Below are 17,395 nucleotides of genomic sequence, written 5' to 3'. Positions count from 1 at the left end.
AAACCCCGTTGTCCCTCTGGCATGCTCATACCTGCATTCTCATCTATTCAGTTCTGCCGATTGTGGACTGAAGCTGATGGTGCCTTTGGGAAGGCTGTTTGATGGTGTGTGGGTGTTGACAAAGGCATTAGGAACACAGAAAATGGAGAGCTGAGTGGGATTAGAGATATGCACAAAGTGAGAAGGAAAGCCATGTGAAGAAATTACTACTTCAGCTGAAAATTAAAGACAAGACCACAATTTTTAAAATCTGTTAAAATGAAATTCGCCATAACTTTGCACATATCAGGAAGGTTTGGGCCGATATTTATAATGCATATATTCAATTTGATTATTGACAGCAGGACTGTTAAATAGAAATAGAAGACCAGAACTGGTGTTAGTAATGAAATGAGCAGAATAATGATAAATTTTAATTGATTTGAATATTTAATATAAAACTGACTTCAAATAGGCTTTCAATCAATACTTCTAAAAATGATCACTCTTTACTACTGCTTAAGCCTCATTAATAAAGTAGATATTGAAAGAAAACATGAAATAAATTATTTTCTCTCAATTGACTCATTACTATGAAGATTACCTTAAAAATTGAACACTGCTCCTGGGATAAAGGTCTCATGGTTCAAGCACATGTCAGCAAAATATGTCAAAGAGTGTGGTGCTGGAAAAGCACAGCCAGTCAGGCAGCATCCGAGGAGCAGGAGAGTCAACGTTTCGAGCATAAGCTCTTCATCAGGAAGAGCTGAATTCCTGAAGAAGAGCTTATGCTCGAAACGTCGACTCTCCTGCTCCTCGGACGCTGCCTGACTGGCTGTGCTTTTCCAGCGCCACACTTTTTGACTCTGATCTCCAGCACCTGCAGTCCTCATTTTCTCCTTGACAAAAATGTGTGACTGCTATCAGAAACCATGGCTTGCTACATGCGCTGTTATGAAAATTCATTGGCAGCACATTGTAGATTGAAAGTGTTACAGTCATCATTGCAAAGCCATGAAGCAAAATAATCACATTTCTCTAACCATCTCCTCATAAAGGAATTACCAAAAAAAAGTTGTAACCTTTGCTTTAATATGAATTAGGCATAACACATATTAAACATGAATTAACAGGCAAGTGGCATTTCAAATAAAAAGAGGTCATTTTAAATAGTCAATCCAACAAAGGTTTATCTCACACAATCAGAACAACATGCAACATTTTCCTGCATATAGGTGATACCATATGCAATCTAATAGCTTTTCCAATTTGGCATCTTGATTTTCCACTTTCCCATTCAATTGATTGGACCTTCAAGTCAGATCTACCAGCAGATGTATTGTCAGAAATTATTATTGCATTTTGATAAATGTAGATAGCTCATTGTCAAGAAACTCATCTATGTCAGCTCTCAATTACTAAATGGCCTTTTTCACCTTGCCAAAGGCCATTCAGATGTTTCTGGGTTGACTGAGAAAAGAAATTGTAAATATAGTCAATGATAAGATTCCCAATAATGTCTTCTTATTCAGTCTTTCTGTCAGAATCAAATCCTTATAATTAAATATCTACCCATTTTCAAAATAGCAATTCAGAAAATGCTTACTCTGGGGAAACAGCTATCAGTAAAATATGTATTATTTTTAGTGTCTGCACAAATTGTTGCTGATCTCACTTGAATATGCAACCATTGTGTTGCTCTTTTTAAATAGAACAGGCAGCTCACCTTTTGATAATTCATACCAATTTGGAAATCAGAAGTCTGTCAAAAATCAGTTGGCTCCAAACACTTTGCATGTTAGGAAGTGCAGTAGCAATTCAAAGAGATTGACACTTTGGAGTCAAATATGTATAATGCCTTCTTTCAGTTACTCATTCTTTCTTAAAAGATCCAGAGTCAGAGCTAAGTCTAAAAATTGGCTAGGTCGTTTAACACCCTTTGATTGTTGACTCTGCTCGTATACTAATGGTTGTTTTAGATTCAACCTTAATTATACAATGTCATTCAGGAATATAATTGTTATTTATTTTGTCTCCTATGATCAGTGTTTATAAAGCTGCATTGGCCATTTTTCTGCCTATTTTCATATTGTAATGAACATATACTTTAATTTCTGAGCTGCCTTCTCTAATGTTCCTGTGCCATTTAATTTCTGCAAATTTGACTGTTGTTAAGCATCAAAATACAATGTATTTATTTCTGTTCGAAACAGAAGTAGCCCCAAATGTGCCTTGAGGCACTCAACTTATTTCTTTACTCCACCCACCCACAACCACTATCACATTTTAAAACTCTGAAAAGTACTTAGTGTTTTTGGGCCTTCAGTCAATTTTTCATCAATTATCAAGGCCCATTTTGATTCTATAAAGCCTCCAATTTAATCAAATATCCTCTGAATGTTTAGGTTTAACATTTCAAGATTCTTTCTACAGTCCACTAAAATATGTTTTAACCGTCAAGGTCGTTGATCAGGCAGGATTTGTCCTTCCTAAATCTTGATTTTGGATTGGAAGATGTAGAATCCATTATTTGTAAAATCCTGGCCATCAGGTGTGAGGCACTCTTTCTGTTGTTTTATGTGGTGCAGGTCTGGCCCATTCCCAAAACCAGCACCTTTGCAATCACCCAAACCATCTTCTAGTTCATCTGGAGGTCTAAGATGGATTGTGTCCTCAGGGACACCATGTATGAAGCTCTAGATAAGTCGGGAAAGAACATACTCAATGCTGCCCTCATCCTGATTGCCATTTTTATGTGTGGTTGCATCAAGCTGTGCATAGACCCTCAGTATGCAAGCACCAATTGTCACTATGGACTGAGCTTTTACCTGTCCTCGGTATCGCAAAGGATAGGACTGGCCTCGTTGCTGTGGAACTTGCCAAGTAATTGGATCGTTCCATATCACCTGTCATCACAGAGAAATTTGCAAAGAGAAACATATTCAATCACAAGTCCACCAGGGAGTGGTCAACATATAGAGTCCTCAAGATGTTGAGGGAAAAGGAGAGGGTGCATCCTGTGAGGTGCTTCCCTGTCTAGACTGTCATTTGGCAGAATGCCTCATCATTAGAGTTTTCCATCAAGCACCAAGACATCACTTGGCTGATGGTGCGAAGGGCAATAGCTGTGACATTCTTCATGTACACTCAGCCAGCCTCCCAGTCTGCACCATCGCACGCTGCCCTCAAAGTGGCTATGGGGGATTTGAGACTGTCACACATCTCCGAGAATGTGCCTTTGCAAAGGAAGTCTGGAGAGAGACACAATGATTTTTGTTAAGGCTTATCTTGAGCAACTCCGTGATGCAGGCCTCCGTGATCTATCGTCTGTTCCTTGGAACGCACACCGATACAAATATTGACTGTGCCTGAAGGGTTATCATCAACTCAGTAAAAGACATTCTTTGGTCAGTTTGAAACTTTTTTGTCTTGCAGAGCGAGGAGTTGACCCTAACCAAGTGTTGCGGATTGGCACATTCCAAGATCCAGGACTACATGCTGAGGGACACGCTAAAGCTTGGGACAGCTCCCATCAAGGCACAATGGGGAAAGACCACAATCTAAGGTCTTTCTGCCAAGGTTAAATGGAGATCCGTTCAGTTATTGGACAATCCCAGCTCCTCAAAAAGATGGAAATGTAATCATATACAAGTAAAAAATGCCTATGATTTATTTGCTGGATAGAGTTAAACTCCAATGTTTGTTTGTTTCTCCACATGCTACTGTACAGAACTGAATTGCTTTAGTGACTATGTATGTATATTAACTTTTTTATGAATAAAGTAACATTTTGAAATTTAAAGATAATTGGTGGGGGTAAGAAATAAAAAAAGAAAACGAATACTAGAAGGCATACTCAATAGGTTCCCTAACAATAGTTATATGGTCAGAGAGAATAAACCAGGAGATAATGAGAGCATGGAACAAGTGAAGTACGTTACTCATGTTTAATCTTAATGCAGACAGACAAATTTACAAGGAAGTCCGAAGGAAGAATTCATGTCATATTCAGGATGGTTATCTTAAACAATATGTTGTATATCCAATTGTGGATCTGGTGATTGGTAATGAGGTAAGTTTGATAAATTACGTCAAAGTTTAAATTTGCTTAAGAAATAGCGACTATAACGTGGTAGAATCCAGCATTCAGTTGGAGAAGGAAGAATATGGGTCAGAAACAACTGTACTTAACTTAAGTAAAAGAATGGGTGCTGAACTGACTGAAGTAGACAGAAAAAGGAGTTTAACAGCAAAGATGATTAAGGAATAATGTTTAAAAAACTTCATGTCTATTTTTAAGAAAATAGCTCACAGCTCACAGCAAAGATATATCACCCTGAGGAAGAAGGATCCTAGGAAGGAGATAGCCAAACATAGTCATTCAGGGAAGTTAAGGACAGCATCAAATTAAAAGAAAAAACATTCAGAGTGGCAAAGTTAAATATAAACCAGAGGATTGGGAAAGTTCTAAAAACCAGCAATAGACAACCAAAATTAATAAAATAACAGGAAATTAACATTTTGAGATTAAACTTATAAGTAACATCAATATAAACTTCTTTAAATATGTAAGAGTGAAGAGAGAAGCCAAAATGAATATAAGGCCCTCAGAGAATGAGTCTAGGGAAATAATAATAGGAACTAATGCGGCTCAAGTCCAATTATTCCTCTGGACCTGATGGAATACATCTTAGGATATTAAAAGAAGTAGCTACAGAGATAGTGGATGCACTGGTAGGAAATTTCCAAGAATTTTTAGAGTCTGGAAAAGTCCCACAGATTTGAAAAATTACCAGTGGAACATTATTTTAAGAAAGGAGACAAAAATGCAGCTAACTGAAAGTCTGTTATTCAGAAAATATTTAAATCTGCTCTAAAGGATGCAATTACATAGCGTTTAGAAATACATAACATGACCAGCATGGCTTCATAAAATGGAAATCATGCCTGACAAATTTACTAGAATTCTTTGAGGAGGTTACAAGCAGAGTCGATAAAAAAGAAACAGTAGACGGATTTGGATTTTGTTTTATATATCCAATATATTTGGATTTTAAGAAGGTGTTTGATAAGGTGCCATACATTAGACTACTTAACAACATAAGAGCTCATAGTATTTGAAGTGATGTGTTAGCTTGGTTAGGGGACTGGTTAACTAATAGAAGACATACAGTTGTCAGAAGTGAGGCATTTTGAGCATGGCAATCTGTAACTAGCAGAGTGCCATGAGGATCAGTGTTGTGGCTACAATTATCAACAATATATATGAATGACTTGAACAATGAAAGTGAATGTACTATCACCAAGTTTGTGCATGACACAAAGGAAGGTGGATAGGCAGGTGGGGGTAGGGGTGGGGGAATGGCACAAAGAATCTGCAAAATGGTTATAGACAAGTAAAGCGAATAGACAAAAACTTTACAGATGGAATATAATGGAAAATGTGAGTTTATGTACTTTGACAGGAAACAAATTGAAGATCTGAATATTATTTAATTCGAGAAAGACTGCAGAATGCTCCAGAGCAAATGGATTTGGATGCCCTCATCCATAAATCACAAAAAAACTAGCCTTCCAGTTTAGCAGGTAATAGGTTAGACAAATGGAATACTGTACAAGAGTGTACTTATTACAGTTTTAATATATGAAACTGACACAGAAGCCAATTATTTGACATGAACAACAAAACTTTATGCACAATACTTATCGTAAAACAATTGAAATTGTTCAGCATTGTTGAAGGAGGAGTGAGTGAGTTTGTATTAATATACTAAAATGTTATTACAGAGAAACAAGATTTCTGGCTTTGCAAACTAATGAAATGAGTGTTAATTCATGCCCTCCATTACATGATGCACCTGTGACAAAGTGTAAGCAGAAGGCATGTAACCAAATGGGTCACTGAACATCAACCTTGGTACTAGAAATGGCAATAGAAAATCCAGCACTACTGACCCTGCAAATTCCTCATGCATAGGGGCCTGAGTTCAAATTTGGAGAAATGTTCTTTAGATCTGTTATCAACAGCCTACCATAGTCATTGGAAATGGTTCACTGATGCCAGAGAAGAATTGGTATTTTGATGTAGAATGAGTTGATCTCATTAAAGTTGTGGAGCCAACATATTTCTCTCTAGATGAGGTGTTAAGGAACTCTTCCCAGGATTTTAATCCTCTTCTTCTGGTCGACCTTCCATCTGGAGATGACAGTTCTCTTGATGAGGACTTCCCAATGAGGACCACCTAATGCAGACCTCCAATGAGAAACACCTGAAAAGGACTGCTGCCTACAAGGGCTGGTGGATGAGGATTGCCTAATGAAGACCATCTAAAGGTGACTGATCACTGAGAGCTCTCCAATGAGGACTGCCTAAACAACATTTATTGCTATATCCTGTTTCAAGAGGTAGAAAGTTTGCTCTGTGTCAATCAGTTGTTTGAATCCTTTTGACCAATGACCATGAGGCAGCTACTCATGATGTTATGTGATCGTTGTCCCCTTGCCCACTGCCATTTGAAAATTAGTTTTCATTCTTTAAGAACAGTGCCTTATTATTTTCAAAAATATTGCACCCATTCTAGGGGTTTTAAGTGGAGTCAGATTAGCACATAGTGAACAATAAAAACAGGAGCAGCAGCAGACACTCCCAGTACCTGCTAAACTGGATTGTTATGCCAATCATAACAATCATCTCATCCCCAGCCTCAACTCGACTTTTCTGTCCACTTGCCATAAGCCTTAAACCCATCACAAATTAAAAATCTGTCCATATTTTTCCTTAAATTTATTCAGTGTGCTGGGGTCCACTGCATTCTGGGCCAGTGACTTCCACAGTTTGAAGAAGAACAAACACCAAGTTAACTAATAGTCACTCTTATCACTCTTTTCTTTCCCTTGGGCACCATGCTTACCACTGAACTGTTTATCTGAACAATCAATAGTGTAGAGAACCTCACTATTTCACTTATATCTTTCTGGTGGGACTTTCAGCTGAGATTAGAGTTAGTTGAACTTTGAACAGCTATGTGTTTTAACAAAGAAGAAAACAATCATAGTTGTTTGCTCTTGGTGACAGGTCTGAAACATAATGCAATTCATTGCTAACCTAAAGAGCACTATAGATGATTTGAGAGTGAGTGTTGCTATGTCTAGGGCTGGCAGTTGGTTGGATGTTGAGTTGGTTAATCAAAGAAGAACTGATGTTAACCAGCCAACTATATAGAATATTGAGTTTAAAATAAAATCAAAAGAAAGAACCAACTAGTTCCAATTGGTTTTGGTAGGTGCAGAATAATTTGGGAGCTTCAGGACTGATTGTTGTTTCTCAATCTCTCTAGTTTTCTATCCAGTCAAAGAAGTTCAGAGTTCCCATAAGAAGTAAACAAATACTTCTGGTCTTTGACTGACACTGCTTGCAGTTACCAATGACTTCGAAATTAGATATATGGTTATGTGCCTGTGAATAACTCATTATCCAATGATTGCATGAAGGCTTGACATCTAACATTTGAAACTGTAAAATTGAGCTGGCAAATTACAGTTCTTCTATTTCTTTTCAATTTATCCCTTAAATGTGCCTGTCTGTCCATCTGTCTGTCTGCCAATATTTGAGTGGAGGTTATGATCAAGGAAAATTAAGTTTGGAACATGATATTAATTGAATTATCTTGTTTAGTTTGATCTTGCTGAAGTTATTGAATAATAAATGGTCAATTATTGTTTGAGTTATAAACTGATGTCCAAGATTTATCATTCGTAAGTGCTGGTTTGGATCAATTGGGGAAATTTTGAGTGTTTTTAAATACTTTCATTTCACTGTGTTACAAATCCAGTAAGACCAAAGCTGATTTGATTTGGCTTGTTACACCTGGTCACAACAATAGCCACACAAATTCCTGCAATGTTGCTGTTTAATCCATTAAAATCTGTGTCTTACAAGTTGTGTTAACTCTTCCATTCAAAGCTGAAAGCATCTCAACACCAATCTGCCAATGTAAGATGGCTTTTTCAATGTTGTTCCACAAATGTAGTCACTTGCCTCTTGAAATGGTCAATATTTAGATTGCAAAAGAAAAGCAGCATTATACTTAGGAAACCATGAGTAAACAAATACTCAGGCTCATAATCAGTTATGGAATCACTGAAAAATGTGAAAAGTTTCACTTATTTTGTGGTGTTGTTATAAAGGGAACAGGGCACATTTATTTTTGCCCATGTGTTAAGAGAGATGATAAAGTTTGACATGGTCAGAACAAAACAATCTGAAATATTGTGAAGTTGTTGAGTGGAAGGAATTATAATTTCTCAGAAAGAAACGGATTATAAAATCAGAATCACACAGTCCAGAAATAGGCCAGTTCACTCTTCACGACAATGCTGACACTTTGGAATAGCCTTCTAACTTATTATATCAAACTTTTGATTTCTCTTTTTAAGCGTAAACCAATCGTTCCTATGTGTGGTAACATTGAATGGGCTCCTATCATTTTTTTCAGGGATTCAGAACACCATCACTCACTGTGTTTAAAAAAAGACATCTTGAGCTGTATCCTCTGATAATCTTGCCTTTGAAAATAATTTGTCTTCATTCATTCTATCAAAACATTATGGCGATTGATTCACAGAGCCTGATATCTTTATATAGAGGAAATTCATTCATCCATTCTTTTTAAGCATTAGTGGTTCAGGATTGTTATAGGATTATCTAATTCAATTTAAGCAAGATGACTTTGCAATGTCTTCATATGACCTTTCTGTTTTGGTAAAACAACTGGCAACTTTCTCTAAAATCATGATTGTCATAGAGTCATAGAGATGTACAGCATGGTAACAAACCCTTCAGTCCAACTCGGCTATGCCGACCAGATATCCCAAACTAATCTAGTCCATTTGCCAGCACTTACCTCCATATCCCTGTAAACCCTTCCTATTCATATACCCATCTAGATGTCTTTTAACTGTTGCAATTGTACCAGCTTCCATCACTTTCCCTGGCAGCTCATTCCATGCATGCACCACCCTCTGCATGAAAATGTTGTTCTTTAGGTTTCTTTTATATCTTTCCTCTCTCACTCTCACCTATGCCCTCCAGTACTGGACACCTCCACCCCAGGGAAAACACTTTTTCTATTTATTGTATCCATGCCCCACATGATTTTCTAAACCTCTATCAAGTCACCCCTCAGCCTCCGACGCTCCAGGGAAAACTGCCCCAGCCTATTCAACCTCTACCTGTACTCAAGCCCTCCAGCCCTGGCAACATCCTTGTAAATCTTTTGTGAACCTTTCAAGTTTCATAACATGCTTCCGATAGGAGGGACACCAGAATTCCACGCAATATTCCAACAGTGGCTGAACCAATGTACTGCACAGCCGCAATATGACCTCCCAACTCCTGTACTCAATACTCTGACTAATAAAGGAAAGCATACCAAACGCCTTCTTCACTATCCTACCTACCTGCGACTCTACTTTCAAGGAACTATGAACCTGCACTCCAAGGTCTCTTTGTTTAGCAACATTCCCTAGGACCTTACCATTAAGTGTATAAGTCCTGCTTAGATTTCCTTTCCCAAAATGCAGCATCTCACATTTATCTAAATTAAACTCCACCTGCCACTCCTTAGCCCGTTGGCCCATTTGATCAAGATCCCATTGTAATTTGAGATAACCTTCTTCGCTGTCTACTACACCTCCGATTTTGGTGTCATCTGCAAACTTATTAATTATACCTCCAATGTTCATATCCAAATCATTTATATAAATGATGAAAAGTTGTGCACCCAGCACCAATCCTTGTGGCACTCCACTGGTCACAGGCCTCCACTCTGAAAAACAACCCTCTACCACCTTTGAGCCAGTTCTGTATCAAATGGCTAGTTCTCCCTGCATTCCATGAGATCTAACCTTGCTAACCAGTCTCCCATGGAAACCTTGTCGAATGCATTACTGAAGTCCATATAGATCTCGCCCACTGCTCTGCTTTCATCAATCGTCTTCGTTACTTCTTCAGAAAACTCAATCAATTTCGTAAGACATGATTTCCCATGCACAAAGCCATGCTAACTATCGCTGATCAGTCATTGCATTTCCAAATACATGTTATCCCTCATGATTCCTTTCAACAACTTGCCCACCACCGATGTCAGGCTCATCAGTCTATAGTCCCCAGACTTATCATTGCCACCTTTCTTAAATAGTGGTACCATGTTAGCCAACCTCCAGTCTTCCTGCACCTCAACTGTGACTACCGATGATACAAATATCTCAGCAAGGGGCCAGCAATCACTTCCCTAGCTTCCCACAGAGTTCTAGAGTACACCTGATCAGGTCTTGCATTTCAAGACATCCAGCACTTCCTTCTCGGTAATAGGGACATTTTTCAAGATGTCACCATCTATTTAGCCACATTTTCTATCTTCCATGTCCTTTTCCAAAATAAACTCTGATGCGAAATACTCATTTAGTATCTCCCCATTTTCTGCGGCTCCACACAATGGCTGCCTTGCTGATCTATAAGGAGCCTATTCTCTCCCTAGTTACCCTTTTGTTGTTAATATTCTTGTAAAAACCCTTCGGATTCTCCTTAACCCTATTTGCCAAAACTATCTCGTGTCCCCTTTTTGTCCTCTTGATTTCCCTCTTAAGTAAACTCCTATTGCCTTTATAATCTTTTCAGGATTCACTCAATCTAGCCTGTCTATACCTGACATATGCTTCCTTATTTTTCTTAACCAAACCCTCAATTTCTCTTGTCATCCAGCATTTCCTAGATCTACCAGTCTTCCCTTTTACCCTAACAAGAATATACTGTCTCTGGACTCTCCTTATCTCATTTCTGAAGCTTCCCATATGCAACAACCTTCTATTTATCAATCTGAAACTTGTGACTGAGTTTTTTCTGATATCTCTGTTTAGAGCTAAAATAAAAATCAACAGTTTTTAACTCATTGGGCCTCAGGTGTTTTAGGTTTATTGGGAAAGATGTATTTCCATATTGTTTATTAACTGAACAGCAGAGCTTAAATAGTTATCTTTCGAGCAGTTTATTTCTTTAATTTTTACAAATATCCCATGCTTCTTAAAAAAACAGCAATGAAAGTAACTCCACTTTTGAGTTCATGCAGGTGGGGAATAAAGGTAAGAACAAATCCAAAAATGTGATCATAGTTCTAACAGGAAGACAAGGGGAAATTTTGAAGTTGTGAAAAGTGGATTCATCACAGATATCAGGAAAAATCTCTGCACACAAAGAGCAATCAACATTTGAAATTGCATTCTGAGTGCAGTGATTTTTTTTATTTCAAAAATATACGTTATTCATAAAATATTTTGATGATCTGTACAATTGGTGGTGCCATACATACGTTTACATTCTATTTCTTTACATACAGAGATCGGAATTAATCATTCGTATATACAGTTCTGTACATTTACCATCCACATATTTAGCTGAGGCTTCAGCGGACCCCACTTACTGAGTGGGCCCCCTGTTCTTTGGCGGCAGACGTTACACGGTGGTCTTTCCCCACTGTGCCTTGGCGGCAGCTGCCCCAAACTTCAGCGCATCCCTCAACATGTAGTCCTGGACCTTGAAATGAGCTGGTCCGCAACACTCAGTCGAAGTCAGCTCCTTCAGCTGGAAGATCAACAGGTTTTGGACAGACCAAAGAGCGTCTTTGACCGAGTTGATGATTCTCCAGGCACAGTTGATGGTCGTCTCAGTATGCGTCCTGGGGAACAGACCGTAGAGCACGGAGTCCCGCGTCACAGCGCTGCTCAGGACGAATCTCGACAAGCACCACTGCGTTCTTCTCCAGACTTCCTTTGCGTAGGCACATTCCAGAAGGAGGTGCGTGACAGTCTCGTCTCCTCCACAGCCCCTTCGAGGGCAGCGTGCGGTGCGGCAGAGAGTTCGGGCATGCTTAAAGGATCTCACAGGCAAAGCCCTTCGCACCACCAGCCAAGCCATTCTGAGTGCAGTGATGGGAGGTGAAAAAACAGTGCAATTAAAGAGTCATTTGTCGCTTGTGACCAAGGCGACTATCATTGGTCTCATAGAGTGGAAACCTCATTTACGTTGTCTTCTGTCATTTTGGAGAACTGGGAGAACACTGCTGGAAGTTTCCAGTGTGTCAGTTTATTTTTGTCGATAAGTTGAGATGGTCCAGAAACAATTCTTTATCTTTTGAAATTAAACTTTTGGATTTGATTCATTTCAAAAGCGATCTGGCACATTTGCATCTTTTCCAATCCCATAGGGAATGGAACTCTTTGGAAAATTAATTGGACAGCCTCTTTAAATTGGCAAAAAGACATGTGGTAAGAGTATCTGACTGGCTCCGGAATTCTAAAAAAATCAAGTAAAAACAAAGAAAGCAGCTAGGCTGTCAGTGTTAGAGGAGGGAGTAGGTTGGTGGAGATCCATCTACAGGGTAACCTTCGGTAAAGTTTGCACCAAGGCAAGTAGGGTGGACATGTAAGCTTGTTGGAGCACTCCGTACCCTCTACTTCTTTCTCACTGGTCTCCTTCCTCCCGTTGTCCTTCTCCTATCCTCCTCTCCCTGACCTCCTCCCCTCTGCCCCTTTCCTCTACCACCTCACTCCCACTCCCCAAACCCCTCTTCTACATTCCCATAACCTCTTCTCACTACTCTATTCCCCTACTCTTTTCCAATTGCCTCCCAATGTGTCCCCACTGTTCCCAGCTTCACACTTCCACAGCATTAAATGCCCTCTAATGGGTATATAAAATGCAAACTGAACTTAAAATCCCAGCTGTCTACCTTCTTGATGGACCTCTAGCATGAAAATCTATCCAAAAGCTCTGACAGAGGCTCAGCAGAACAACCTAAGGAAAAGCATGATTAGGATGCTGGCTTGCTTGTGCTCGCTGTTCCCACTTCCCTGATCAACATGGACATTAAAACATTTCTGGAAATGGTCATGCTGAGTCACTTGAGAATATCAGTTGATTCAGGTCCAGGTGGATCTTTGAACTGGAGCACATGAATTTTCAGTTCCGTAATATTTTCATTACCGAAGAAAGTGTATCCATGAATTTGTCAATGTTCCTTTTGAAACAGAAACTTTCAATGTTTGCGAGTCAGTGCTGAAGGTAAATAAAACTAAATGAAGAAATAACTGAATAATAATGTGATTACTGCAAGTTGGCATCTGGAAGTCTACCTCTTTGGTATTGCAATAAAGTCATTAAGCAGCTTGAGGTAAACAGATTAAACTTGAGAAGAATTTCTGAGAAGCATTCAGCATTTATATCTTGCCATCATTTTATGCTCTGATGTTTTAGAACAGAAACAAAGCATGCATACTCATTTATGTATTTGCAGGCATAATTAAAAAGAATATAATATTCACTAGGAGGATGACATCAGGCTTCACAGCATGCTAAGAAGAGATATTAAGACAAATGTCCAACTTTGCCTGGGCAATGGCCAAGGAAAGAGATTAATGAAGAATCTGTCACTGTAAAAGGTCTAATTGAATTTGCATTAGTCAAGCTATTACAAAGAGGAAGCTAATTTATCAAATTAGCAATGAAAGATCCTCCAGATATCACATAAGAAAAATATCATATTCATTGAGTTATACAATAAAAATGACAATTTAAATAATCAGGGATATGCAACTTTCGTTCTTCTGCTCCATTTTGTGGAGTGGATGAAACTGAACAATAACATTATTTAAAATGTTTTTTCATATAAGCAAAACAAACTGACAAGTTATTTCATCGAGTATTTATAATGGTCCCATACTGATTCACAGAAGCCATTCAAATGCCCCAAAAGTAACTTAATTTATTTTTGTAATTACAAAATAAAACATTTGTCATGGACAGACTTAGTAGGTCAATAAAAATGACAGATGTGTAATAAAACACTTAGGGTTTCCTCATGTTTTATGTATCAGTTACAAATTTATTATTTATCTTGAGTGCTCTATTTCTAACTATTTTCTGTCAACGTCTAGAAACATAGTTATAGCTAGAAGCAACTGGCTCAGCACAATTGACATTTCTTTTTGGCAAAGTCTAAGTTGCATTGAGTTTATTCGAGAGATTTTTCACTGTGATGTCTAGCCAGTTCTTTCACCTTTCCCTATCAAACTCACCTCATGCGTTATTCACCACACCCTTATGATGTTTCTCATATCTGATTTCCATGCTCCCTTACCATTTGGCATTCCCTGAGCAAATTGCCATTCAGTAGATATCCACCGACAGACTAGCATTCCTTGTGTCCATCAAAGGAGCAGGAGAATTGACGTTTCGGGCATAAGCCCTTCTTCAGGAAATTTCCTGAAGAAGGGCTTATGCCCGAAACATCGATTCTCCTGCTCCTTTGATGCTGCCTGACCTGCTGCGCGTTTCCAGCAACACATTTTTAAGCTCTGATATCCAGCATCTGCAGTCCTCACTTTTTCCTTGTGTCCATGCCATCATTAAAAAGCTTGGTCAAGGACAGAGTTGGAACATAGAGGAGAAGGGGATAATGATAATAAGATTCTCTGACAGAGACCTAGAGCTTTTGGTAATTGGTTGGTCCAGGGAAGAGGCGCTCTCTTAAAAGAGAACTGCTGGTTTGGGTCTGGGGTCACTACTGGAATCAATACCATCCCCAATGAGTACAGGAATGGCAGGCAGTGCCACAAGAGGTCAATGACCTTTTTCACTCTGCCAGAGTAAGTGCCACACTCCTCTCTGCTACCGGACTCTCACTCTATCCCGGCCAATGCACTTACCTCCCACTAATGCTCATGAACTGCCAGTCTCCCAAATGCATTCAATACCTTACCTCCCTCACTAACTCTCACCTCCATCAACCTCTCACACCCACTAACCCTGCATGACATCCACAATGCCCCCTCAGTTCCTCTTATGACCTTATGACCTTTCCCCTTCATGCTCCAGCACAACCAGCCATATCACTCACTACTAACCCACCCATTACCCCTTTCTTTTATTGCAGGAGAAGACAGGCCTTGACAGGGCAGAGTAAGCCAAGAAAGGCTTGTGGGTGTTCCCTGAAATTTGGATCCTCACTCCTGCCAAAGAAATATGAACTGGCAGGAGAATACTGGGATTGCTACTACAGAGATGCAGAAAACATCTATGGCCTGCCATATGAGTAAGAACCACACTACATGGCACTGCCACTCCCTTATTAACCCCATAGTCACTCTCAATCATTGCACCCCACCTCTAATCACTGACCATAATCTGCCTCTCTCTTGTGTCTTGCAGGAACAGCCAGCCTTCATATAACGGGTGCAGAGGAATGCCCTGCCCGCCCCTGAAGCACCTTCTTTGACTGCTGAGGATAAGAGCACTCCTTTTTGTTAGAGGAAGCACTGGCATCACTTTCTCCAGCTAACCCCCCAAGCTCAAATGCAGACAACTCAGTGGGCGTTAGCATAGACAGTGCAAGGGATGCAACTGTGGGAGCAATTCACTCTGACAACTCCACAGCTAACAATAGATGAGGTCTTTGTCACTTGGAGGACTGTTGGAGACCGGTCACCTCCCCAACCCTAGGTGGGACAGTACCTGTAGTAGCAGTAATCAGGGACTTCATTCAGATGCACAGACAGGAGCAGCAGCATCAGGCAGGCAGTGGGGAAGCAGTAGTCCCCTTTGCCCAGAAAAATCTGTGATGATGCTGTCACTTTAACAAGGTTAAAGGTACTTTTTTTTTTAAGAGAGATTGTAAAGGCAAAGGTGCTGAGGGATCTAGAAAGAATCTAGTTTAACAATGGCAGGGGAGTGGCCAGTTCTGCCAGTTCATGTTTCTCCTAGTTTGGCTTAATTGTAGCAGTCTCAAGATGCTTATGTCCAGACAAAGGTTCCAAGCTTCAGCAGAAGATTCTTGACAGACTTTTCTCTCTGAAATCTCTTTGGAAATTGTTCCCTCCTGCCTGTAAGAATCTGTGTTTTAGTTTAACTTTTTGCCAAGGAGTGTGTTTATAGGATATTAATGGATTAGAACAGTTCCTATGTTAAGTTGCTGTATTGGATTGGTTACGTTTTCCAATAGTTTAGTTATTCTAAATTCTGTTTTCTTTTGTTCATGTTTCAACTGTAATGTTTAAATAAATTCTGTTTTGCTTAAAGCTGAGTGGTTTGACCAACTGCATCACACCTAGAATATCTACCTCACACCTGCATTTAAAATTAAAAAAGTTAGGGTCTAGGCTACCTTTTGAAAATATTTTGACAGGGGGTGTGGCAACCACAATGCAGTGAGCCACGTGACCATCCCATGGACTGGTTGCCATGGAGAGCTAAGTCCAGACATTGTCAGAGCTGGCTGGTGAGGCGGACACTCTATCCATTAATCCCCAGGACTGAGAGCATGGCAACTCACCCCAAGTGCCGCTTCCTATCAAGCAGACAGGGCAGTGCCAGGAGGTACCCATGCAGAGAGGAACGACACACAGACTCCACTTCAGTTCCCATTCAGGTCATTACAGAGCTGGTTGTCCTCTCCCCATCCCCTCCACCTCTACCCTGCCTGTCGCCCCTTCTGACTTTTTGAAAGCAAGTTGAAGAGCATTAACTTGCCTCTGGCAAGATGACCCTCAGAAAGTGTGGCCTGACAGGACACAAGTATCCCCAGGGTCACCCCAGCCAAAATCCAGAATCAATAGACTTCATAGCCAAACAGGCCACCTCCACCCCAGCTATAGAACCAGGGAGTATAATAAACTGCAGTGGGACAAAGCGGAAGAAGATAAATTATTCATAATACTTTGCTGGCACAGGTGACACCCTACTCTTCCCTCTTTCCCCTTGTTTTCTGTGGATAGACCCAACAGAATGATTGTGGCCCACTCCCTCAACCTCCAAAACTGGATAGTCCAGATAAAGATATACCCAAATCCCCAACTCATTCCTATACAGGGTATATTTCATAGGATCTCGGAAAGAGGCCATTCAGCCCAGACTCATCAAGCCTTTGCACCATCTCACCCAGAACCAGCCCATCCCTGTAATCCCATATTTCCCATGGCTAACCCACCTAGCCTGCATATACCTGGGCACTATGTGCAATTTAGCATGGCCAATCTGCTTAACCTGTGCATTTAGGGTTGTGAGAGGAAACTGGAGCACCCAGAAGAAACCCAAGCAGACATGGAGAGAATGTGCAAACTGCACACAGACAGTGACCCAAGAGTGGAATCAAACCTTGGACCCTGGCACTTGAAGCCACGGTGTTCATACTGAGCTACTCTGCCACCTGTTTCTCCCAACTATATTAGCCCTACTTCCTGGACTGGCCATTGTGGAGTCAAAATACTGACCCGCGACACATTCCCTGAACTGCAGAGGCACAGAAACCATATCAGATGAATCCAGCTGGAGGCCTGACCATGGCCAATTCACTGGACTGATACAGAA

Source organism: Chiloscyllium plagiosum, chromosome 6 (assembly GCF_004010195.1).
Source record: "Chiloscyllium plagiosum isolate BGI_BamShark_2017 chromosome 6, ASM401019v2, whole genome shotgun sequence".
NCBI lineage: Eukaryota > Metazoa > Chordata > Chondrichthyes > Orectolobiformes > Hemiscylliidae > Chiloscyllium > Chiloscyllium plagiosum.
Note: the sequence above shows the minus strand (reverse complement) of the source record.